Source organism: Netta rufina (assembly GCF_964035555.1).
Source record: "Netta rufina genome assembly, chromosome: 3".
NCBI classification, from domain to species: domain Eukaryota; kingdom Metazoa; phylum Chordata; class Aves; order Anseriformes; family Anatidae; genus Netta; species Netta rufina.
The window spans coordinates 24,196,034-24,218,381 of record NC_140125.1 but is presented as its reverse complement, the minus strand read 5'-3'; the positions used below and the strand labels follow the sequence as shown (position 1 = coordinate 24,218,381).

The 22,348-nt window shown below is 40.5% G+C and overlaps 1 protein-coding gene across 5 annotated transcripts in view; it reads right to left on the bottom strand.

Moving 5' to 3' along the window:
• DISP1 (dispatched RND transporter family member 1) overlaps nucleotides 1–22,348 on the bottom strand; it is a gene marked incomplete at its 3' end in the record, with an annotated part of 87,938 nt that overhangs the window by 38,654 nt on the left and 26,936 nt on the right. The window contains exons 1-2 of one of the 5 annotated variants that reach the window (XM_084284219.1): nucleotides 16,402–16,430; nucleotides 15,535–15,616 (exon numbers count right to left, since the gene is read on the bottom strand). The exons of 3 other annotated variants lie outside the window; for them this stretch is intronic. Of the gene's footprint in view, nucleotides 1–4,354; nucleotides 4,456–15,534; nucleotides 15,617–16,401; nucleotides 16,431–22,348 lie in introns of those variants that run through there. One more of the 5 variants, XM_084284221.1, reaches the window with a different exon arrangement.

Below are 22,348 nucleotides of genomic sequence, written 5' to 3'. Positions count from 1 at the left end.
GAAAAAAGCATAAACCTTGATGTTTAATATACTATACTTGGTTATCCATCCTTCTCTTCACCCCTCCAGCTGGACACACATTATTTTAAACACAAATGTGTATTTAGAAATTATACCAGCTGGTCTGCTAGGGAAAGAAAAGCAGGATTACCCACTACTACTGGATGCCTGATAACAGTAACTGCTAAGAAAGCACTTCAGCAGTAAGTTTGGAAGAGTGTCATATCTGGAAAGTACCACCGTCTGCAGAGGCAATGTGACGTAGTGACAGTTTTATGGAGTAATCCCTCTATTATTTGTAGAGCTAACAACGAACACAGCCTACATCTGCCATCTGTATTGTGAGCCCTTTAGGAAATAAAGTAATGCTGTACCATGCTGGAACTATGTAGGATTTGGTGTTCCCTAACTAGCGTGTTCATTTGAGACGTGGATTAAGTTCACCTGTTCCTTTGGCTTCAAGTGAAAGATTTTTTCTTCACTTTAAAGACTTAAAAAAACATTGGTTCAACAAATCCCATCTGGACTCATAATGCCTGCAATTGAGAATGACAGAAGTGCAAGTTCAAGAGGGAATGATGTAGTGGAAATTTAGTATAGCCTAGCATATTAGTATAGATAATGTATAGATTGTTAGAAGATGAAAAAAGTTCACCGTTGTATTTTTGGTATTTTTAACCACTTAAGATACGTAATCTAAAACTCTGCATCTTGCACCAAAATAAAACCAAAGAGTTTTATAAAACTATTTTCTTTTCATTTAGGGTAAGACAACTGAAGGCTGTTTTTAAAGCTATCAAAAGCCTTGCAGCTCTACCCAGCAGCATGCCACCCAGCCCACCAAACTGGTCTGGGTTTTCTGGCCCTTCCAGCCCTGTCAGCCACAAAGCACAACGGTTCTGACGTGAGCTTATGTCTGGAGGGAAGCCGGGGGGGGGGCAGGAGTCTTTTCATGTCAAAAGTTCATCTGAAGCAGTTTCACTCCAGAAGCAGTGCGTTCTCGAAATAAGCAACGTTTAACAATCCCACTGCTACCCATTAAGTCTCCTTCCAGATGAAATATTATAACGGGCTTGCAGTCCCTTAAGCAGCTACAAGTTTTTTCATGTGGCAAATGGGTTGTGCAGTCCCAGTGTAAACCCTCTCCAGCCTGGGTTCTGTGCCAGTCAGTGCACAGCCACCCGAAGGAGGGCTTTCTCCTCCTTCACTTCACCAGCATTCCTTGCAGCTTTGCTTTTTCTCAGTGTTCCCAGAAGTAACAGGTGGTGCCTGGTGTTTGATATTGGTTTTTATGGGAGACGTCTAGTTATCTATCACCGCAGTGTTCTTTAGCAAGACAAACAGCTTTTTAATGTTTTATGGTTGTTGATCTCCAGTTTGGCTCTCGGCTAGACATTTTTCAAATTCTCCAGCTCTTACTCCTATGCATTTGTATGTGGTGCTTGGTTTCTCTCAATACCCTGCCTCCTGCTTTTCTATTTCAGCTGTTAACCACTGTGTCTTCCTGAAAAGCTGTCGCTATACAAAATACAGACACTTACTAGAAAACAAGCACTCTCTGTCCTTTCCACTTCATTTTCAGGAATTTAAAGCATATTTTATATATACACACATATGTAAGTGTTTATATCTTCTGGAACAATCTCTAAACCTCGCCACACAGGTTTATGTAATATACTTACTAACAAACCTACTTCACTTTGAGGATCGATACAATGCACTTCCCATTTTTGAGAAATGCAACTACGGTCAGTTTATTTGCAGAGCAGTCTATAAATATAGATTTTCTCAATGTCTCCCTGGTAAGCAGATTTTCAACCACCTAAGCATTTTTGCCATGCAGCAGTAGTTAGAATACAGTTGTGAAAAAGAAGAGATTTGCAGAATGGAAATTTCTCCTCCTCCATTTTCACTTTGACTAGGTTTTGAAACCCAGTGATTCAAAAAAAAAAAGTTAATTCTTCCATTCCTCCCGACAGCTTGACCTGCTAAGAAGCCGTCCCGTCTTGAACCTGAGACACCAAGATTTCATTTCCTGCATCGCAGGCTGGCTCAGGAATTGCAATTCCCGTGACAGGGAGTTTCCAGATGTCCCCATGCCAGCACCACAGCTCACGCTGCAGATGGGCACTGGTGAATCAGTGTTGCCGAGCTGGCACACAGCATGACCCCCCCACCAGCTGTGGGGGAGGGAGCTGGAAAAGGCTGCCGAGGGTGGGAAAGATTTTGCAAGGACTTCAGAAATACACTTTGCTTTTAAGCTGAAGTTACTTTTCCTGGCACAAACAGTAAAACAATATTTACAGAAATCATTTGCCAAGCTGTGTGTAAAAAAAAAAAAAAAAAAAAAAAAATCAATTGCAGCACTTTAACTACAAAGTCGTTCTAAAGTCAGAGTTCATCGTGAAGATAATTCAGCTATTGGTAGAAGTAACAACAAGGAGCCCTGAAAATTCTCTTCCACAAGTTTTATGCAACCTTTAAGTTTCATTTAAAAACTCTTAAATATATATGCACGGGGAAAGTGGAAAAAGATATTAAGAAAATGAAAAAAAGAAAGCTCCACATACGTTATCAGAGTTTTGGAAAGGGAAAGAGAGAGCTACAGACAGACGTGCTTAGAGAAAAACACCGTAAGAAAGGAATGCACAGCTCTGGAAAGCAGGTATACCTCAGCATGGTTTAAGAGCGTGGAAATCTGTTAAAAAAACCCAAGCATTGGTTACAACTGGTAGGCTCTCATCACACTAAATCTTACTTACTTGATTTACTGACTCGCCATTACCATGTGAAAGATATTTAAGTTTTTGTAGCTGCAAATATTCCGAACCAAAATAGTTCTGATTCAGTTTACAAAGAGAGGGGAGAAATATGCATCCTTCTGTATGTAGAAGGTATCGGTTGTATTGAAAACCTTTTTTTATTTGTAGTTGCTCTTGCTGTGGGATTACCATTCAGAATGCTATAGGATAGCATAGCGGAGACAGCAAGAAATGCTCTTCGGGCACAGCCGGGGCTGCTCGCTGTCACCCCCTGGGCACGCTGTGACATTCCGCACTAGGTTAGGAAAACTCCTGGCCGTCTATTTAGAAACAGGTCTTTTGTTCTCCTGGTTGCAGGAACACCCGTCAGGGCTGCCACCGGCACTTCCCCGCACCTGACGGCAGCACGGAGGGGCTCCCATGCGCTCACCAGAGCCGAGGCCCAGGGCCGGCGGCACACCTGGCCGAACAACACGGCTCGGCGGCCCCGCAAGCCCAGCCCGGCCGCGGTTTGCTTCGCACGGCTGCCTCGGTTTTACTTCAGCGCAGGCAGCGCCCGGCACGGGTCCCTGCATGTCCCCCATAGCGCAGGGGGCTGTGAGGGACAGAGCAGCGGCTCTGCGCACACAATGGCGAGCTGCACCCGCACCCTCCCGCTCCCCGCTCCCCGCCCGGCCCCTCACGCCCGCACTTACCGCCGGGGAGGCTGAGGCGGCCGGGCGGCGAGCGGAGCCGAGCGGAGCTGAGGGCGGCCCGGGGCGGGCAGCGAGCAGCCGGCGGCCGCCGCGGCGCTGAGGGGCCGGGCCGGGGCCGGGGCCGGGGCGGAGCCGGGGCCGGGCCCCCCGCGGGGCGAGGCCTCCCCGCGGCCGCCGGCTCCCCCCTGCCCGCCCCAGGAGGCGGCGTTGGGCCCGGCGGGGCCTGCCCGGAGCCGCGGCCTCCGCCCCGCCCGGCCCTCGGCAGGGGAGTGGGAGCTGCGCCCGCTGTAACTTTAACTAAAGAGGTTTCTGGGCTGGCCTCGGCCCCTCCGCGTCCTCCTCAGATAGGTTTGGTGGTGATTTGGAGCCCCCAGTGCCATGCCCCTATGTAGGAAGCAGCGTGTGGCGTTTGGAAAGGGCTCAGCGTGTCACTGGATGCACAGGGCCGTAGCACCGGGAGCTTTAAAAACAGTGCTAGGGGAAATGCCAGGGGCAGGCTGCAACCTGCTCTACCAGGGTACGCTCCTAGCGGCTGCAAAGCCTCAGATGTTGCCAGGCAGCTCCCATTTTTTCCTCAGCTCTGGGCATCTCTGAAGCAAACCTTACAGCTGGCATCCTCCTGATGCAGATCTTACAACCCAGCCGCCCATCACTCTGAAGCAGGTCTCAATCCACTCAGGGCTGGCTTTGTTGAAGTGCCCTCTTTTCCCTCCACTTGAATACAGGAGCCCTGATTTCAGGGTCAGGTTGAGCTGGTAGAGCAAAGAACACAGGTGTAGGAAAAGCAATTTCACGTTCACAAGCATCTTTAACCTTTGTAAAGCATGCAAGCTGTAAAGCAAAAAAAAAAAAAAAAAAAAAAAGTCTTACTGAAAGAAAGACTGGGGCTCAGTTTACCTCACAGTGACCTCAGGAGCCCTGGTCCAATTCTGACACAAGACAGGTCCCTCCAGCTCATTGGATCCAGTCTTAAGCAGGTGGTGAAAGACTGCTCTGCTTCCCCACTGTTTTGTTTTTTCCCCCTAAAAAAAAATTGCCTTCAATGTTTCTTGCCTTTCTTGCCTTCAAAAATAATTTTACTGGCATCAGCTGACCTTTCTCCACCCCCCACACCCCATCGGGATTGTATATAGAGCATTTTTTTCTGACGTTACTGGATTCTCCCATAGAAAACTTTCCACCAACATAGAGTCACTCAGTGCTAATGATGCAGGACTGTCTGTACAAGGAATTCATATTTATTAAATTAAATACCAATACTGAAAGACATAGCTTGAAATCAGAGATCAAAATGGAAGTAGGACTGCAGGAAAGTATTTACTTTCTGAATAGCTGAAATACGTAATAATTGCTTAGAAGTATCACAAGAATTATCTACTGGACAAAACTACTTCTCCAAAGTTAAACTTTTACAGTTTTTTCAAGTCTATATTAATGAAGTTCTTAATTATGCAAATATTACTGTATATCAGTTCACTGCTGATACTGTATCATGCCTAATTGCTAACTACCTCGAAGAAGTTACAAAAGGCTCATTAACATTTTCTCACTGCCTTAATATCTGGAAGAGTACTCCAGAAATCCAAAGGATCACGATCTATTAAAGTTCTAAATATTTTATGTACTACACAAAATAGCATTAGTATATCTTGGCTCATCAACTTTCTGCAAGCACTTTGTTCCCCAGGATGATAGTAAAGTGAAAATATGATGTATGTTCATAGGTTATGCTTAATAAAATGTTTCCTGTATGAACTGGATTTGAATACTTTATCATATATTTGAGTTACAGACCTAGTCAATTACTGGCTTTACAGCATCTGAAAGGCAAACTCAACACTGTGAAGAAATCTTTTCTCCATATACTACACTGTGCCTGCCCCTAGAACCTTGTTTAATGCCCACCAGCACACTCCCAATTTTTGGCATCTTCATACACCCTTCATCATCCACTTCTGTGCTACGTTAATGTTGCTGCGTGTCCCTCTATGCATCTCCAGTGACATCATGTGCTTACTTCATCACTTACCAATGAACGATCAGGAAATAAAACCAAGCTCTGCACCATGTGGAACACAGGCAGAGGAAAAAAAGAGGGGAGGTGGAAAGGATGGAAGAACTTAGGATGATTAAAGACAGATTGAGGATGTCAGATTTGATCTGAGGAGGCCCAGAGAAGATAAATGAGTAACACCGTGCCATCCACCATCTGGAAACGCATAGATGCATAGAATCTACACAACGTCTGCAATACTAATTCCATCTTGCTTTAAATCAACATAATGCTCCTCAACCCACCAGGAAGTTCTTACCTATCTAGGTATCTGTCAAGACATTTTACAAGCAACAACTTCTATCAAATACAACAAATTCTCAATTCCTTACCATGCACGAATAAGAAAATGAACAAGAAGTTTTACTGAATTAATCTTCAAGATGGTATAAGTCTTATAATTATATAATCTCTTATAATGTTATCATTCCAATCTCTTATCAATCTAATCATCTCTTATAATGTGCCATAAGGATCAGTTAAAAAAATGTGATTTTAAAGTAATGTTTTTCATTGCATGCTTAACTTCAGTATAAAATCAAATACTAATGAAAATAGTAATGTAGATCCCAGAATGTACATCCTTCAAAAATTAAATTACTGTTATGAGGATATCCACATTAGTGTCAACTGAATTATAGTATAATATATAAATATATATATAAATATAATATATTGTATAATATATAAAAAGATAAGCCTAAAGTGAATTCTAGCTTAGACTTGTATTTACAAAGCATGGCTGAGCCTGTGTTGCAGGGTAGGAAGTCTGATCACTCTTCTATTCAAACAAGCTACAAGGAGCTGGCAGTCTTGATCACACAATTCTTTCCTGAAGACATCGGGCAAGGCCAACAGGCACCATCCCCTTTGCTAGCTTGGGCTGCCCACAAGCAAGAGCTGCTACTGAGCTACCACTTTTCCAACACTGAAGCCTCAGCTGTTCTCTGCACCTTCTCTTGGCTGGATACCTTCACATGCCTCCGAGCTTAACATGACATTAATCACAGATGTGTATTGTCACAGCAGGCTCTTTTAGAGAGATTCAGAAGAGGCTGAAGGACTTCGACAATGTTAAACTTTAATAGGAGAGCTGGTGGCTTTTTCTGGGTGCTCTGGGGACAAACTGATGCTGGATTATGCAAGCGCTCAGGGAAAAATCTTAGAGGCTTTTGAAATCCTTGAAGGCCAGACAGGGCACCACAGGTGCTGCAGAAATTCTGCTGAATTGCTAATAAATTGGAGGGAATAATGGAATAGAAGAGCTAATTAGAGGTTAAAATGACAGCACTAGTTCTGTATGTGGTACATGCACTCCACAAGCATTTTATTACAGCTACAATGATTTTTTTATTACAATTCTTATCCATTTACAGAATTTCCTGACTAGTGATTTTTCTTGGACAAAATATTCGCTATTGCACCTCAGCTGCTATGGTCTGGCACTGCAGGCAGCAGCTTACCAAACAGCATTTAAAACAATCAACACCTTTGGGAAAGACATTATGGAGCCAACCCTATACTTTTCATAGTAAAACCCTATTCTTTTCACACTAAAGTACGTTTTTGTGCAACATTTGAGGTAATACTGAAACGGCATCAGCTACCTTAATTATTCAGAGGCACACATTGGGAACTTCCAGATTACAGCACTACCTAGGGGACATGCCGGGAGCACAGTACTCAGGAAAATAATCAGTCTGAGGCAGCTTGACCCATCAGAGATTACTAGATCAGCTCTGGCCCCGTCATACCATACGATTTTGCAGAGATATCCGACTGCCTACACAGTGCTCCCAAGTGCTCTTAGGTCAACCAATTATGTGGCAAAGAAACTGACTTGTAGGGCTGCAGTCTCAGACAAGTGTGATCGCTTCTAGACCTAAACTGAGCCTAAAAACAAACAAACAAAATAAATGTGTTCAGACAGTATTCCTGCGATGGAGACTCAAAACTGGCGTTGTGAACAGACAGCAGAGCTAACTCACCATCTGTGCTACCCATCCACAGACAGAACAAGTATTTTAAAGAGAAGAAGCAGAAAAGTGAAAAAAGTACTTAGATCTGTGGGTTTCTTTGTTTGAGATACAGGATGAAGGGGATGAAATTCAAAGTACTAAGTATAAGAGCTCACTTCCTCTTATGCTGGCATTGTTCTATACATTTTATTTTTCCTCAGGGGGCAGAGGAGATAAGCTTTGATATAAATATAGGTTGCAACATAAGCAAAGTGGATTCAGTATCATCATATCCCTACAGCTGAAGCTTTAAGTACTGAGCCTTCCCTTCTGACTGGTAATTCCACGAGGATGAAATACTGTCTGATCAATAGATTACGTGAAGTAAATTGTCCGTCCTTCTCCAGTTTCCACTCATCCCTGAGTTCATCACTCTTTCATAATTGATATGCTTAAGAAAGGCTGAGGAGGAAGTGAGTGTAGACAGCGAAAAGCTTTAAACCCAAAGGGGACAAGGGGAGATGTCAGATGCTGTTGCTGGAGTATGGGGGGTGGTTCTTGGGTGTTTTTAAGCTTTCAAGATAAACAAAGAACTTCTGACTTGTAACTGTGTGTGTGTGTATGTGTTCGTTCTTGGATGTTTTTACACTTTCAAGATATCAAAACTTCTGACTTGTAATTGGGAGATTTAAACTCAGACTACATTCTATGAGAAAGATACCAACACATCCTTTCAATATTCTGAAAACTGGATGCTTAAGGTCACATCATCTCAAATAACACTGAAAGTCAAAGTACAGAAGTAAATTTCTGGGGGCAAAGAGTGAGTTTCATTGTCCATAAAGCGCCTAGGACAATATCATCTCAGTCCCTTGTGTAATTAAAACGTCAGTCCAATATGATATTGTAAACAAAGTGGGATTCTGAAGTATTTTTTATTGATTTTTTTAAAATGTTCTTAAAGTAGAATGGTGACATTTTCCAGGCTTCCCTCCCCCCACTAAAAAAAAAAAAAATGACTCACTAGCAATAATTCTTAAAACTCAGTATCTAAATGAAAAAAGGTATTCACAATGTCATGTTACAGCTGAAGTTTATGAGATGTAAAACCGTCTAGTTCTGTCTACTTACAGACTAGAAATACTAACATGAATTAAGTTATTTTTCAGTGAAGATCTAACAGAGGCAAGTCTTTTACTTTGCATGTTTCCAAATCACCACACTTGCTCTGAATTGAAATATGTATCTGAGGCTCCAAAATAACTTAAGTCCCATATAAACTTACTAGCTTCTGAAGATTGTGCGATAAGTCCCCTACACTGACATGAGCATTTAAGCCACTTATTTACACCACTAAGAGTTGTGTATTAATCATGACAGATTTAATACTCTGCAAAATGCTTTAATATGGAAAGTTCACAAGCTAATTGTACTACCATCTGAAAGTTTCCAGATAGTACTATGAAGACATCTTGTTCAAGAAGTACAACCACATCTGGAAGCAGAATTGGAGATGCATATTTTCTGATTTATCTAAAAACTTACAATGTTTCCGAGAAATTTTTAATAGCTTGTCTTCAGTTGTACAGTTTTATCCCATAAAGAGAGCTCTAATAAGTTGCACTAAAATGCAGCTGCATAAACATGTTTACACAGTTCCATTTTCTCATCCACATTCCTTTCCCACAGGTGTACCTTTTCCACTACGAACTGCACTGAAGTGTACCTTACGTAAGTGCACACATGCAGAATGTCACTTGTAAAATAGGCCAGGCTGACCACGGAGGGAAAAACTAACAGGATACTTTATCTGAACATAAAATACACATGTGACATAAGAAGTAGTACTAATTCCATCACTCTCACAACACCAGTATTTAAATTACAAGCACCATCTTGGCATTGCAGTGAAAGTCACTATCACAATATAAATTTTCCCAAGTGACAGAAGAAATGCACTTTGCCAATGTTGTTACAGTAATTACTACATTAACTTGTCTGTAATCAAATAATGAAGCACTGCATTTTTCCCATCGTTTGGGAGAATCCATACAGCTGTAGTCCATAAAATGTTTCTCCAGTTAAAATAGAAATAGCAGCAGTAACAACAGAAAGGTTGCTTTTTCAGATTCATGTTCTTAGTTCAGGGAACAGCAAGGTATTGAAATTAAAAGGATTTTTTTTTAAGAGGTAGCAATTGCTTTTAACATAAAGACCATGGTTTTGCAGTTGTCTCACAGAAACTAAAAGTGTAACGTTAGTATTTATCGCAACTGCAAAAGTATTGCTAATTCATAAACACCAAGACAGCAGAAAGTTACTCAGCCAATGAAAATAAAAAGGTACTTACTAATTTAAGAGCAAATTTGGTTATTGCAGTTCTGAAGTATTTCTCCCACCTATTGAAATTTTAACCTAGTGTGCTGTTCCTTTGCTTAGTAAAAGGAGAGAAACATCTACAAACATATTGATTTTTTTCCAAAGGATTTTCAAAAGGAATTGCCTAAACCTTTAAATAACATAAAAAAGCTCCCTCTCCTTTTGTACACAACCTCTATCACACCTTCACCTTTCCTCATTAGGAAAGTGAAATAAGCGCTGAAGTTTTTTCCTTCACAAAAAAAAGATCCAAGTGTTTTGAGTAAATGAATATTGCTGGAGCCCATAGAGAAGGTTTTATTTGATGTGAGCTTTTCTGACACGCTAATGAAGGCCTGACAGACAAGGCAAGAGAAAATGTTATTTGAGCACAAACTCAATGTTTGCTCACTAGACCGCTTGCCTTTCAGAAGGTTACCCAAACACAACTCATGCAATGTGAAGTCAATCTTTTCTTGCTGTCTTTTGGCAAACAGATGTGAGCCTGGGAATTTCTCATACATTCAGATAAATCGAGAACCAGACCTTTCACTGCACCACCTTCATACCTTTAGAAGATGTCAGATTTCTCTGGGACTCTCTGATTTCACACTGTTTAGACTAAACCCCAATTACTGCCTATCGTACACAAGTCACATCAGTTCCAAAGCTGCTCAACTAAAGTTTGAGACATGTTTGAGACATTTTTAATCTGCTTTTCAACGTTGGAAACCTTGAAACAAGTCTAAACTATGAAACATCCATGTAACGTTTTTCTACATGCTTTTTCTAATGCTATCTATTCCTCTTAATATTACAACGAAGGATGTTGGAATGTATCTTAAAAACCTGATTTGGTGTTTTCTGTAGCAGACAGATTCCCTGGAGCCAAACAGTCCTGAGCTACATTCTTGTCAGTACAGAACTGCACTTGTACACCCTCCAGATCAATTCTCTACTCAAAAAAAATACTTTGGAAAAGTGCAGGGTATACAAGAAATTGCATTCCAATTGTATTACAAACCAAGAAATCTTATTTTTCCATATGATGCCATTTGACAAACTCTATTTTTATATTGAAGATGTCCAGTTTTGACTGGGTATCTACAATGATGTACTTGCAGACTTTTCAAACCCAATGACGCCTCTTGGGATTTACATTCAAGTGAGTATGGTTAGATAGCTATTTTAAGATTGAATTGAAGATCAGGCTTCAATTTGATTACTTCTCCTACAGTGTCTATGATGTATGTCACCAATTCACTTACAATACATTGCTTTTTCCTGTGACTACAGACTACCCATTTAAAATGCATTATACATGCTCTGTTTCTAGGAGATTTGTCAAAACAGTATTTGGCTCTAATGATTAGACAAAATTGTCATATCACATTAACTCTCTTCACATAAAAAATAAGGAATCAGAAGGGGATTAGTTGCTGAAATATATTTATGAGTATTGTTTCTTTCCATAGCTAGGGTTTGAGGAACATGAAATACTCCAGGACTCTGAAGCAACAGGGCTGAGCCTTCTGCACAGGAAACAGGGGTATGGGAACTAAGAGACGACTAATAACTTTTGGTCATTACAGAGTAAAACTGTGGAGAGCTTTTTATACTCTGGCAAGCCAGAATGGCTGGGTATATGCCAGCTGGGTATACGCCACAGCTGCACAAAGTCACCACCAGTAACCCACCTCCAAATCCAGACAGACAGGCATACAGCAGCTGCTGAAGACTTCTGGCAGCCTCGTGGTGCAGCAACAGCTGCAAAGCAGCTCAGCAGCTAGGAGAGGTTTGGTCCCTTCTGCAACTCTCTCCCTTTCAGCCCACTTAATTGGGCTGCGTACCAGTCCCAGGGCATGGGCACTGCTCATTTTAATAAAGCTAACAAAGCTGTTTATTACTCTGCCATTGAACCTATATATAGCAGTGTTTTAAGTATTAAAACCTGAATAATTTTTTTACAATTTTAAATCTTATTTAACAGAACAGACTTGTTTAGTCTACAGTATTTAACAGTCACCAGTCAGATCCTACTTTAATCTGAGCAACATCACATCAGGTAACTCACCTTCCCTGCAAGAACTGAGGGCCCAACCAGGTACTGAAAGCTGACGAGCAGCAAGAGGAAGATCACCCTGCTTGTCAGAAGATACTTATCTTTGTATACTATGCCCTTTCCAAAACAACTTCTGTATAAATGTACCAGGGATTTCTATAAACTGAGAAAAGTGAACCAAAGTTTGGACTAGTTGATCCAAGTGCAGAGCAAATTGTTATTCAAAAAGCAAGAAAATATCTGTCCCAAAGAGTCTGCTTTGGAGACTAAGATAGAAAACAACATTGAGGAAAGCATCTTAATCATTTTTGGATTATTTGTTCTTCATATTTGTTTCATACATACTTATAGTTTCTTCATACTTGTATGGCATATCCACTACACTTTTTCTCACCACGAATAAAAGGCATCATGTGGATCTGGTAATAGAAGAGCCTGCAATACCCACCAGTGTTCTTCCTGGTTTTCCGATACAGCTGAGAGACATAGGGCAGGACCAGCACCAATACGTATGGGAAATGGAAACAGGCTCCTCAGTTACTGGCATATAAACAAGGAGTGAGAGCAAACCACGCTTTTCATGGGGGTATGGCACAGGGAAGGAGGGAGAGAACGGAACCAGAATGCTCATGCTAAGTTAGAGCAAGAAATTGTAAAGCTAGGAGATAATTTGAAAGGCAAGAGCCTGCCTATCATGCTAACATGCTAAAACACTCACCCTTCCCTCCTCACAGATTATTTTTAATCCCAGTAAATTTCCCAAATTCAACTCGCCACACACCTGCACAAGCATGTTTGCTGGTGTAAGGACAGTGACCATTAGGCAAGAATGACCAGCAAGGGGGGTTAATTTTTTCAGTGGCACCTGCTCAGTGGCTTTGGTGACTGAGGTCCACTTAAAAGCATACACGCACACAGTGTGTACATTATGCATACAGTAAGAGCAATAGCTTTAGAGTTGATATTTTTCACTTAAACTTTACATGCACTTTTGAGCAAGTTTTTAGTAAACAATGCAACTATAATGTGACTGCAAATGGAAAGGATAAAGATAAGCAAGAATCACAACTACTGGCTTTAATTTTTCAGTAAAACAAGTTACTGCTGAGCTAGCTTTGAATTCTCACAAAGTAACAAACCAAGCCCAAAGGGCTGTGTTTCAAATGCTAGCAAACTGAAGGTCCAGTCCCCTACATGCAGGGATTTCTTTCCTTAGGACAAAATGGAGAAGAACTAAACTGTTCACAGTCCAAGTCAATACTAAAAATAGTTGGGGCACAATTTGTAAGGCCACTGAAAGGATTTTACACCTCATTGCTTCCTTGTTGAATGATTGCACTTTCCCTTTCAAAGCTCAGCATTACAACAGCTCAACAACAGCTCTCTTACATGATTTTTCTTCGCAAGTGTGGCATTACCATCCCCTGGCACAGCTACCATGAACACCAACCAGAAGCATCAGTACTCTTCAGACCACCAGTCAGAGCGTGATTAACATGGTCAGGATTCTTGTTCACGTGACACATTGAAAAGATACCAGCCATCATGAGCCAGTTTGCAAGGCCGAGTGAACATGTGAAAACAAGTGGTATGGGTAAAAATCACAGCACTACAAGGACCTCCATCTGAAGTCATACAAGAGACGTGTGCTGTGTGTTACTGAGTTCTGTACAGTACCTAAGAAGCTCCCCACACTTCAAAAATAAAAGAAAAGCTACCTCCTGTTACAGTTACTACATTCAACCCCCTTATATTTTAAGATGGAAAGAAATATTCCCCTCAGGGAAAGGGGCCCAGCTCATAATTTCTGGATTAAAGCCGTTGCTATTAGCTGCAGGATGAAATTATTAGTGACAGGTTCACTGAATTACCTCTTTACAGAGGTCACTAGAGCTTCCTAGAAACCTAAAACTGCCATTGTAAATTTAGCTAATAACAAGTAAGCTTTTTGAACTATCAAAATTAGAAGTAAATATAACAAAGACCCTGTTTTAACACCCAAATTTAGTCATGCACTGAAGTAAAATACTTTCTCATTTCTCTTCAAAGTTACAAACTGGAAAATACGTGAGTGTTGGCATGTGTCACTAGTAACTCGACATTTTACATCTACAGATGTGGACACAGAATGCATATTGGTTTTCAATATGCTCATTTCTCTCTTAAAATGATAAAACAGATCAAGAATAATTTCTGACAAGAACTGCAGCTTGATCGGCACATATAGAGTAAGATTAAACAAGTTACTTTTTCGTAACTAAGAATTTTGTATGATGAAATAAAACAAATATATCAAGAACTTGGAGGGGAAAAACATCTACAACATCTTACTTCCATTCTGCATTCATTAGTGCCTTTCTAAATCTTTGCACAATTATTTACAAAGCACCTTGGACAGAAATTGTTCAGCCCATCATTTTGCAGGCTTTACTTAGTTCTGTTTATGCTTGCAAGACTGCTAATAAACTCTGCACTGTTTCATGTAAAATACATACACAGTCCTCAAAGTACAGCCTGTGTTTCCTCCCTCACAGGTAAGTGACCTCATTATTGGATTACAAAGTCCTGTTTCTTTTGCTTGTGCTCTCCCTCACCCTGGTCCTACAAATTTTGCTCTCCTAATTGTACAAAGGATGCCCCTGATCCCAATCCAGTGAACAGCTGAATAGTCAAGTCTCTGCTGCTTGGTGAGAAACCTGAGCTAGAAGTCCTTCAGGTGGAATTGGGCATAAAATCCAAGTCTCCCTTGTTTTGGAGGTGTATATGGTTGTTTATAAGGTCATATGGAAGTGTTAAAAGGCATTCAGAGGCACTATTGTTGCAACGGGACTTGGACACTGGAGCACTGGTAGGAAAACCACCAAGCACAGCCTCTGCTCTACAACACGACAGTATACCTGGCTGCTGACACTTCAAGGGTATTGAGTGATATATCTCCTTACTGCAAGCTCTCCACTCCTCCCCAAAACCCCCACGTGATGAGCACCTTTGTCCCTGTTGGTCCCCCTAAATTCTGACATACCCTGTTGGATGCAACCAAGAATCTTTAGAGACGATGTTTTATCCTAGATAAAAGCATTTTGGAGTCCCCACTTTTAAAATAACCACTATTAATTCCACTGGTTCATAAGACTGGCTGGTAAAATGTTGTTGCAGCTGAATTACTGGGGAAGAAATGCAACCCTCCCCAAAATGGTCACGGTAAATCCCACCTTACAATGAACATCCCCTTTGCTGTCACAACTGTCCCATGTTCATTACCACTGAACAGGAACCTACTGAAGTTCTGATAGTTCCACATGCCTTATGTAAATCTAAAGTGTGCTCTTACTCATCAGTAAAAAGGTAATGTGCAAAGATACACAAATCCCACTGACCTTGGTCACAAGATCTCTGAAGTACGACCAAAATTCAACTGTTGTTGTACAGATCCTGTCTGTAGAGTAAACTTTGCAGTCAAGGCTGAACTACCACAGTGTGCAGAACTCAAAGTCTAAATTCAGTTCCTTTTCTAATTGCCCTTTTTTCTGCTTAATATTTTAAGGGACATTGTTTAAACAATTAATACATCTCATGCAGTAACTAAAGATACCCCGTAAGGGAAAGTGTCTGGAAAAGTGCTTTATTAATCAACTGTGAGACTCACCATCACTTTTTGTGCATGGCACATTTGTTTCTGAACAAATCAGGCAAACAACCTCTTCCCTGCTGTGCCAGTTTCCATATCGCTGTAGCAAAGAAAACCACATTGTTAGTTTACCTCCTAGCACCAGGTTTAGCTCTTCAGATCTCTAGGTTGAGCAAACGACCTTACTGAAATAAGAATGAGTTGTTCCACTGTGGAGAATTTAAGAGTAAATTCAGTAAGATTCAGGCAAAATGGGACGGACACTTAAATACCAAAGTGTGTTACTGCCACAAAAAAGCAACAAACTTACAGATAAAAAATAATCATAGAAGTAGGTATCTAAGATACTGAGAAACTCAATGTCTGAGCTTCCTTATGAAGTCCTGGAGTGGTCTAAATTACTCTGTTACAGATATTTCACTATAGTTGCATTCTGCGGGTCTAGCTCCCCTTGCAGCAACTGTCACCTAAATCTCTGCTAGCCTTCAAGACATTAGGTGATCTGAAATTCAACAAACTCTGTCAGGGGCTGCATTGAATTACCTACCATCTGGAAACTGTAAAAATCAAAATTATATTAAGGGTAATGAAAAAATATTAAAGCACAATGGTAAAGTTTGACAGCCTTCCAAGAGAATTAACTAGAAACCTGCCTCTTCTGATGCCCCACACTGCTCGCTGCGATACAAGTGAGAGCTATGAGCCCTGAGGCATCAGAAGACTGAGTAGGGTCTCCTACATGCAGACAGTTGTCAACCAAGCACCTTGAAGATAAACTATTCCTTTATGGAAAGGAATCCACAATTTTTTAATTTTAACTTCTAAATCAGAACACCTTAAAAAATGAAGTTTCAAAACATATAAATTCTTTGCAAAAGTAGTTACCTTTCTCCAGCCAACTTTATGGTCTTTTTCTGAAAAGAAAAAAAGTGTAGTTCAAAATGAAGTTAAAGGATTATTTGGAGTTGTCTTGCATAAACACAAGCCAAATATCAGCTTAAGTTATTATAATGGTTTTTATACGGGCTCATAAGTCACACAGCAGATTTTGGCAGAAACAGAGCTCAAGTCTTTACAACATGCATGTTCAGTTATTTGAACACAGTGCCAGAAGTTTCCCAAAGATAAGTTAAATATACCAGGAAAAATGTTTTTAATATCTGAAGAGTTAGTCAACCTGAACCGAATGCATCAAGATAAAGAAAACATTTTTCTCTCTATTCTGAGGACAGACGAATCTTGCTGCTCAATATCTAACAGCTGCTTCAAACAACAGATGCTGGAAGTTCTCTAGGACTTAGAAATCTATTAGAGTATAAAAGACTTCACAATCTTAAAAAGAGTTTCTGTAACAAACTTACAGTTTCTGTGCTGTAGTTCTGATTTTGCTCTGCTTCATTTATTCGTTCATGCTACAGCCTCTGAACCTGATGCCCAAGAAGTACTCATATCAACAATAGCTGTCCATAAAACTTGTTCACTTAACAGTACTGGCCTTAACTCCATGAAATACCAGCTCCCGTGGCTTGTCACAGAGTAACTGAACAACAACATGCTCTACACTGGCAGAATCAAAAGAAAAAAAAGATGAAGAATTAGAAATGCTTCCCTTTCAAAACATACTTCTTGCCTGGGAAACTGCACTTGATTCTACATAGCACAGTTCTGCTTATTCCTTAATCCAAAAATGAAAATCATAACCTTTAACCAATTTACTGAAAAGCTTTTTTTCCTACCCACAATTTAAGCCAAATGCATCTCAGCACTGGATCCCAAACTTTAATTTCCTTCTACTTCTGCTATTGTTATGCCAGCACTTTAAATATTTACCCTTCCCAGATTCCTAAAATGGAAGGAGACATGGCCCTTTTGTAGTGCAGATGATTTGCACAGACCACAAGTAGTGGAGAAATTCTCACGCTTTCGTGGGAGGGAACTGGATTTAGAGGACACTTTGTTCATGACAGGGTAAACTAATCTTTAATAAATTTCAATTGAAGGCTCTTTCTAACAGAGGGATTATGTATACCTTCCTTCCTCACATACAATGACAGGCATTGAAGGTATTAATAAACATTCCTTAGAGAACTGAAGAGCCACATTTTTCATAAAGCGTAGATGCGAGTCAATTGCATTTGTATCTGGAAACACTTAGCACGAAGCTGGTGAAAAGTTATTTTACCATATATGCCATTTCAGTTTATCTTCAAAAACACTAAACTTATTATAAATAAGGACTCGGTAGAAGTAAAAGCTGTACAAAAAATAAGAAACTAAATGCAAGCATTAAATAACAAGAAAGAGGAAAAATAAGTTCCCATTTCATGGCTAATGAATGTTTTGGAATCTGCAGAGGCAGCTTAGCTACTGCTACCAAGGTGGAAAAACAGCTAGGTCTCTGCTGACACTGCAAGCATTCAAAGCTATCTACAGGAGAAATGCTCCATATCCCATTTATTAAATCAAATCTAGCATCTAACAACAGTAAAGCTACAGTAAAATCCAAAGGAGATGTAAACAAAGGATGCTGTGGAGTAATACGAGACAAAAACAAAGTCAGTCTTCCTTTTCTTCTTTTGTAAGCACTGAATTACCTTCTACTTCACAGAAGTCTGTTGCTAAGGCGTTTATTCCCCCTGCTGCAATGTAACAGAACATACAGAAGACTAATTAAAGCCTGCTAAAGCCATTGCTCATGACATCTTAACTGAAACTGAATACAATTTTAAAACAAAGAATGCTATAAAATATTGATAAATGTCAGGATGTGCTTTAACTAAGAAGAAATCCCTCCAGAAAAAAATTTTTATCACTGAGCCTCTTCATTATCCAAGTAAACATTTCTTTGCATCTCTATTCCATAGAATGGAGTTGGATTTTTCTTCCCTCCGTTAAGGCTGCAGAGAACTTGGCGGATCAGAAAATCAATGAGATCATGACCATAGATCCCAGAATTCCCCAAGGACCTATACAAATGGAAGCAGTAATTGACATGGGGAAATAATAAAACAAACAGAAGTTTTCTGCAGAGGGTGGACATACCAGTAGTGCTCAGATTTGGGTAGTAAGGAATGGTGTCGGAGTGCTCTGTGCTGGAAGGAGTCTGCATGGCCAATTCAGAAAAGAGAAAAGAAAGCAGAGACTATCAAAACCTGCTCTTCAGTTTAATGGAGCAAAACAACTATGGAAAAAGTTAATTTCTGTGAAATCTGCAACAAAAAAATTCAGAGATGGTTGCCGCCACCTAGCCTATTTCACACAGCTCTGACACCCTACACACCTCTCTCCGTACTCTCCAGGTAGGGCACCATTTCTTTCATTTACACATTCCTTTTTTTTTTTTTTTTCTGAACTCCACCTGTCATTTCTTTGTTTAAGCCCTTTGTTATTAGGAAAAATAAGCAACAAAGTCTTCAACTTGGCAGTACCAGAAACTCAGAAGATTAACTTCTAAGCAGCAGCCTTTAGATAAGGAAAGAGAAATCTTTGCATCTGACCTGGAGGCAGTCTTACTCTCTGCACAAACACCATTTGTCATCGCAAAAAGCTTACATATGCAGGACGGTTTAAACCTGTAACCAAGAACATCCTGTGTGCGCCCAGGTCCTCTGGATTCCAGTGACCAGACCCCTAATCATCACAGTGAACTGCACTGCATTTGCATCTTCCACAACAATGAAGTGTCAGTCACCATAAATCTCACTTATGAGGCACGTCTTGAGTTTGGAAACAGCTTTAACCTAAATTGGCAAACTCTGTATCCTCCTAAGTGAAACAACTAGCAGATGAAATCAAATTTTGTTAGTGAGATTGGGGAGAAACTAACATTCTAAGTAGTCATTAAGTCTCCCATCCTCCCCCCCAACTGACTTCACCATAAAAATATTCTAGAAAATTCTTTCTAAATTATTCTCATTCAATTGGTTACAATACCATTACCTTTCACCAATTCCAGTCAGCTACTTTAAACTGTCAAAAGACCACTGCTATTCATCACTGAAGCCCCTATCTTTTTGAAAGAAAACAGGGAAAAAACAGTGCTAGAGCTTTAAGCCCATGAAAAAAGAACTTTAAAATAGCAGTGAATACTGTGAAATTGGAGGTAAAGTTCTTTCTCAAATCTTTTTTATATACTTAAAAAAAAAAAAAAATGTGTTGGAAGATGAATAAAAAAAGGAGCAGAACAATTCTTTCCACCATTTAAAATACAGAGCTTGACAGAATCCTGTATTTTAAGCTTACTGAAGGGGTAAAGGCCTAATTGCCCAACCCACCTGTGATAGGATTTATGGCCAACTGTTAGTACCAGAATTCAAACTGTCTGATAATCATGAAAGATTTCAGATTTTGCGTTTCTTTTAATTATCTCAACCCCGCAGCCACCTCAAACCCTGTTCACAACACACCATGGTTCACAGAGTCACAGAACAGCTGAGGTTGGCAGGGACCTCTGAGGATCATCTGGTCCAACACCCCCCCGCCAAGCAGGGTCACTTAGAGCAAGCACGTTGCACAGGATGGCATCCAGACAAGTTTTGAGTATCTCCAGAGAAGGAGACTCCACAACCTCTCTGGGCAACCCGTGCTCTGACACCCTCACAGCAAAAAGTGCCCTCCCATATTCAGCCAGAACCTCCTGTGCTTCCGTTTGTGCCCGGTGCCTCTTGTCCTGTCACTGGGCATCACTGAAAAGAGTCTGGCCCCATCCTCTTGACACACTCCCCATAGATATTTAGACAAATGGGTAAGATCCCCTCTCAGTCTTCTCTCCAAGCTGAACAGGCCCCCTCAGCCTCTCCTGGTATGATAGATGCTCCTGTCTTCTACTCAGCTTAGGGAACGCCAGGAACTGTACGATTTGGAAATAACTCACGTGCATTCACATGTTCCCTAATAGCACTTAAGAAGCCTTTTTTAAACCAGGTTGACCTTGTATTCTTCTAGCTTGAGATCAGAGGCAGAAAGGAGAACAAGCCTAGACATTGCCAATAGCCATCCTCTAAGCAACAACAAAAAGTGATGTTTACTATGACTTGGTCCTAGGACGTAAGCATAAAACACTGGTCGACTCTCACTTGCCTTTGCTTGAAATCAGAAACAAAGACATCACTTGTCTTTCAGTCTCTGAAAGACCATGAGGGACAAACAAAGGGAAGGTAGTAGAAAAATCACATATCCCCTCTCAATTTATCTCAATTCATGAACAAGCTACAGAAGGTAGGCTCTTATCTCAGCTATCTAGAGGAAAATAAAAATAATGCTGCTTAATAGCATTCATGATTGTGATTTTTCTAAGCAATCACTAGGATGGAAACAGTAGTTACTAAAGGTTATACGGAACAAATTTTTAAAACATTTGTTGTATTAAATGATGTGCTTTCCCATTTACTTGGTGTAAAAGGGTATACTTCAACCACGTCTGCCTTAAATGCAGACAGATTAAGGCAGCTAGCAATACTGGAAAACTGTAATAGCATCAGTTACGTGGATACGTGACAAAGAAATATGCTTCTAACACTGAATGGCAAGCTAAACAAATATGTCTTGTCTAAGCTGAAAAGCAGTTTTCAAGAGCAGCACAGAAGAGCCAAGGTTAATTTGCATAGTAACAATCAGCCTTAAAATGGTAGATGTTTAGATATAGTTAACAATTCTGTATATATTGTAAGTAGTAACATCCCCAAACCAGGCCACATGATTTGCTTTGAAAGGCTTGTATGTCTGATATTCTCTGGAACCTTGCCCTCTCCTAAGTGGACTGAAGGATGTCAGCTCCAGAGAGCAGACTCAAAATGGGACAGGAGAAAAGACATCTGGAAAGAGGTATCCTAGTCCTCGGCAGGGTGATGCCCTTCTGAGAGGGGCTGCATCAGCAGAAAAGCTATTTGAAATAGCTCTGTGTTACACTTGAAGTTTAGATTTTGGTGATACTGAAAATTTTCAGTATTTAGTATATTAAAAAAAGCAAGCTTCAAGATCCATATAAAAAAAAAAAAAGCGTTCACAAGAAAAGGTGCAAATACTGCACTGTTATTCCACACATTACTACAACACAACACTATGCTCAGATTTCCTGTAGTCTAACTTCTGTGGATACTAGGATTGTCCTTACTGCCTAGAAAAGATGGCACTCTGGCCCTGGATTAGTCACCTTAAGCACAAGTGAGCTGACAACAGTAACAGAAGCCTTCCGACACAGATGAATGTGAATTAGGAACTTCCCAAAGGCTGCACAAAGCAGTTTTCACCTTCCTTGTCCAGCTCAGAGCGTGACTCAGGAGAAACAGCTGACTGGGTGCATAATGAAGTCTCCATTGGAAACCACATTCATGTGTTACATTTGATGTACTTCGGGCAAGTGAAAAACTTCATTAGAGCATTTCAAACAGGTTTCCAGAAACAGGGGCACACCGAATTAGGGGCTAAAGGAAGAGGAGCTGTCAGTTGTAACTGCATCAGAAAGAAAAACAGGAACACGTTTCCTGGGGTTTTTTAAATTACACTTCAAGAGCTATTGTTACTAATAGCTGCCCCAAGCTGTAAAAACTGCAACCATGGAGGGCAAAAGTCAAAGAAACCCTACTGATTTTCCCCCGACTTCTCACAGAATTAATAAGATCATTTGTGAGCCAGCCTTGAGGTTATCAGAAATCTCTTCATACACCCACAGTATACTTTTGCAGCATTTCTGTTTACAACTCCTTAATGAACTGCAGCACTGAAGCGGAAATCCTCTTGCCTGCTGGTAGACAGTGCTGGAATGCAACTTGGAGATCTACATATTTTGTATTTCCAGTAGCAGTCTGCAAGAAAAATGAAGCAGATTGGTCTT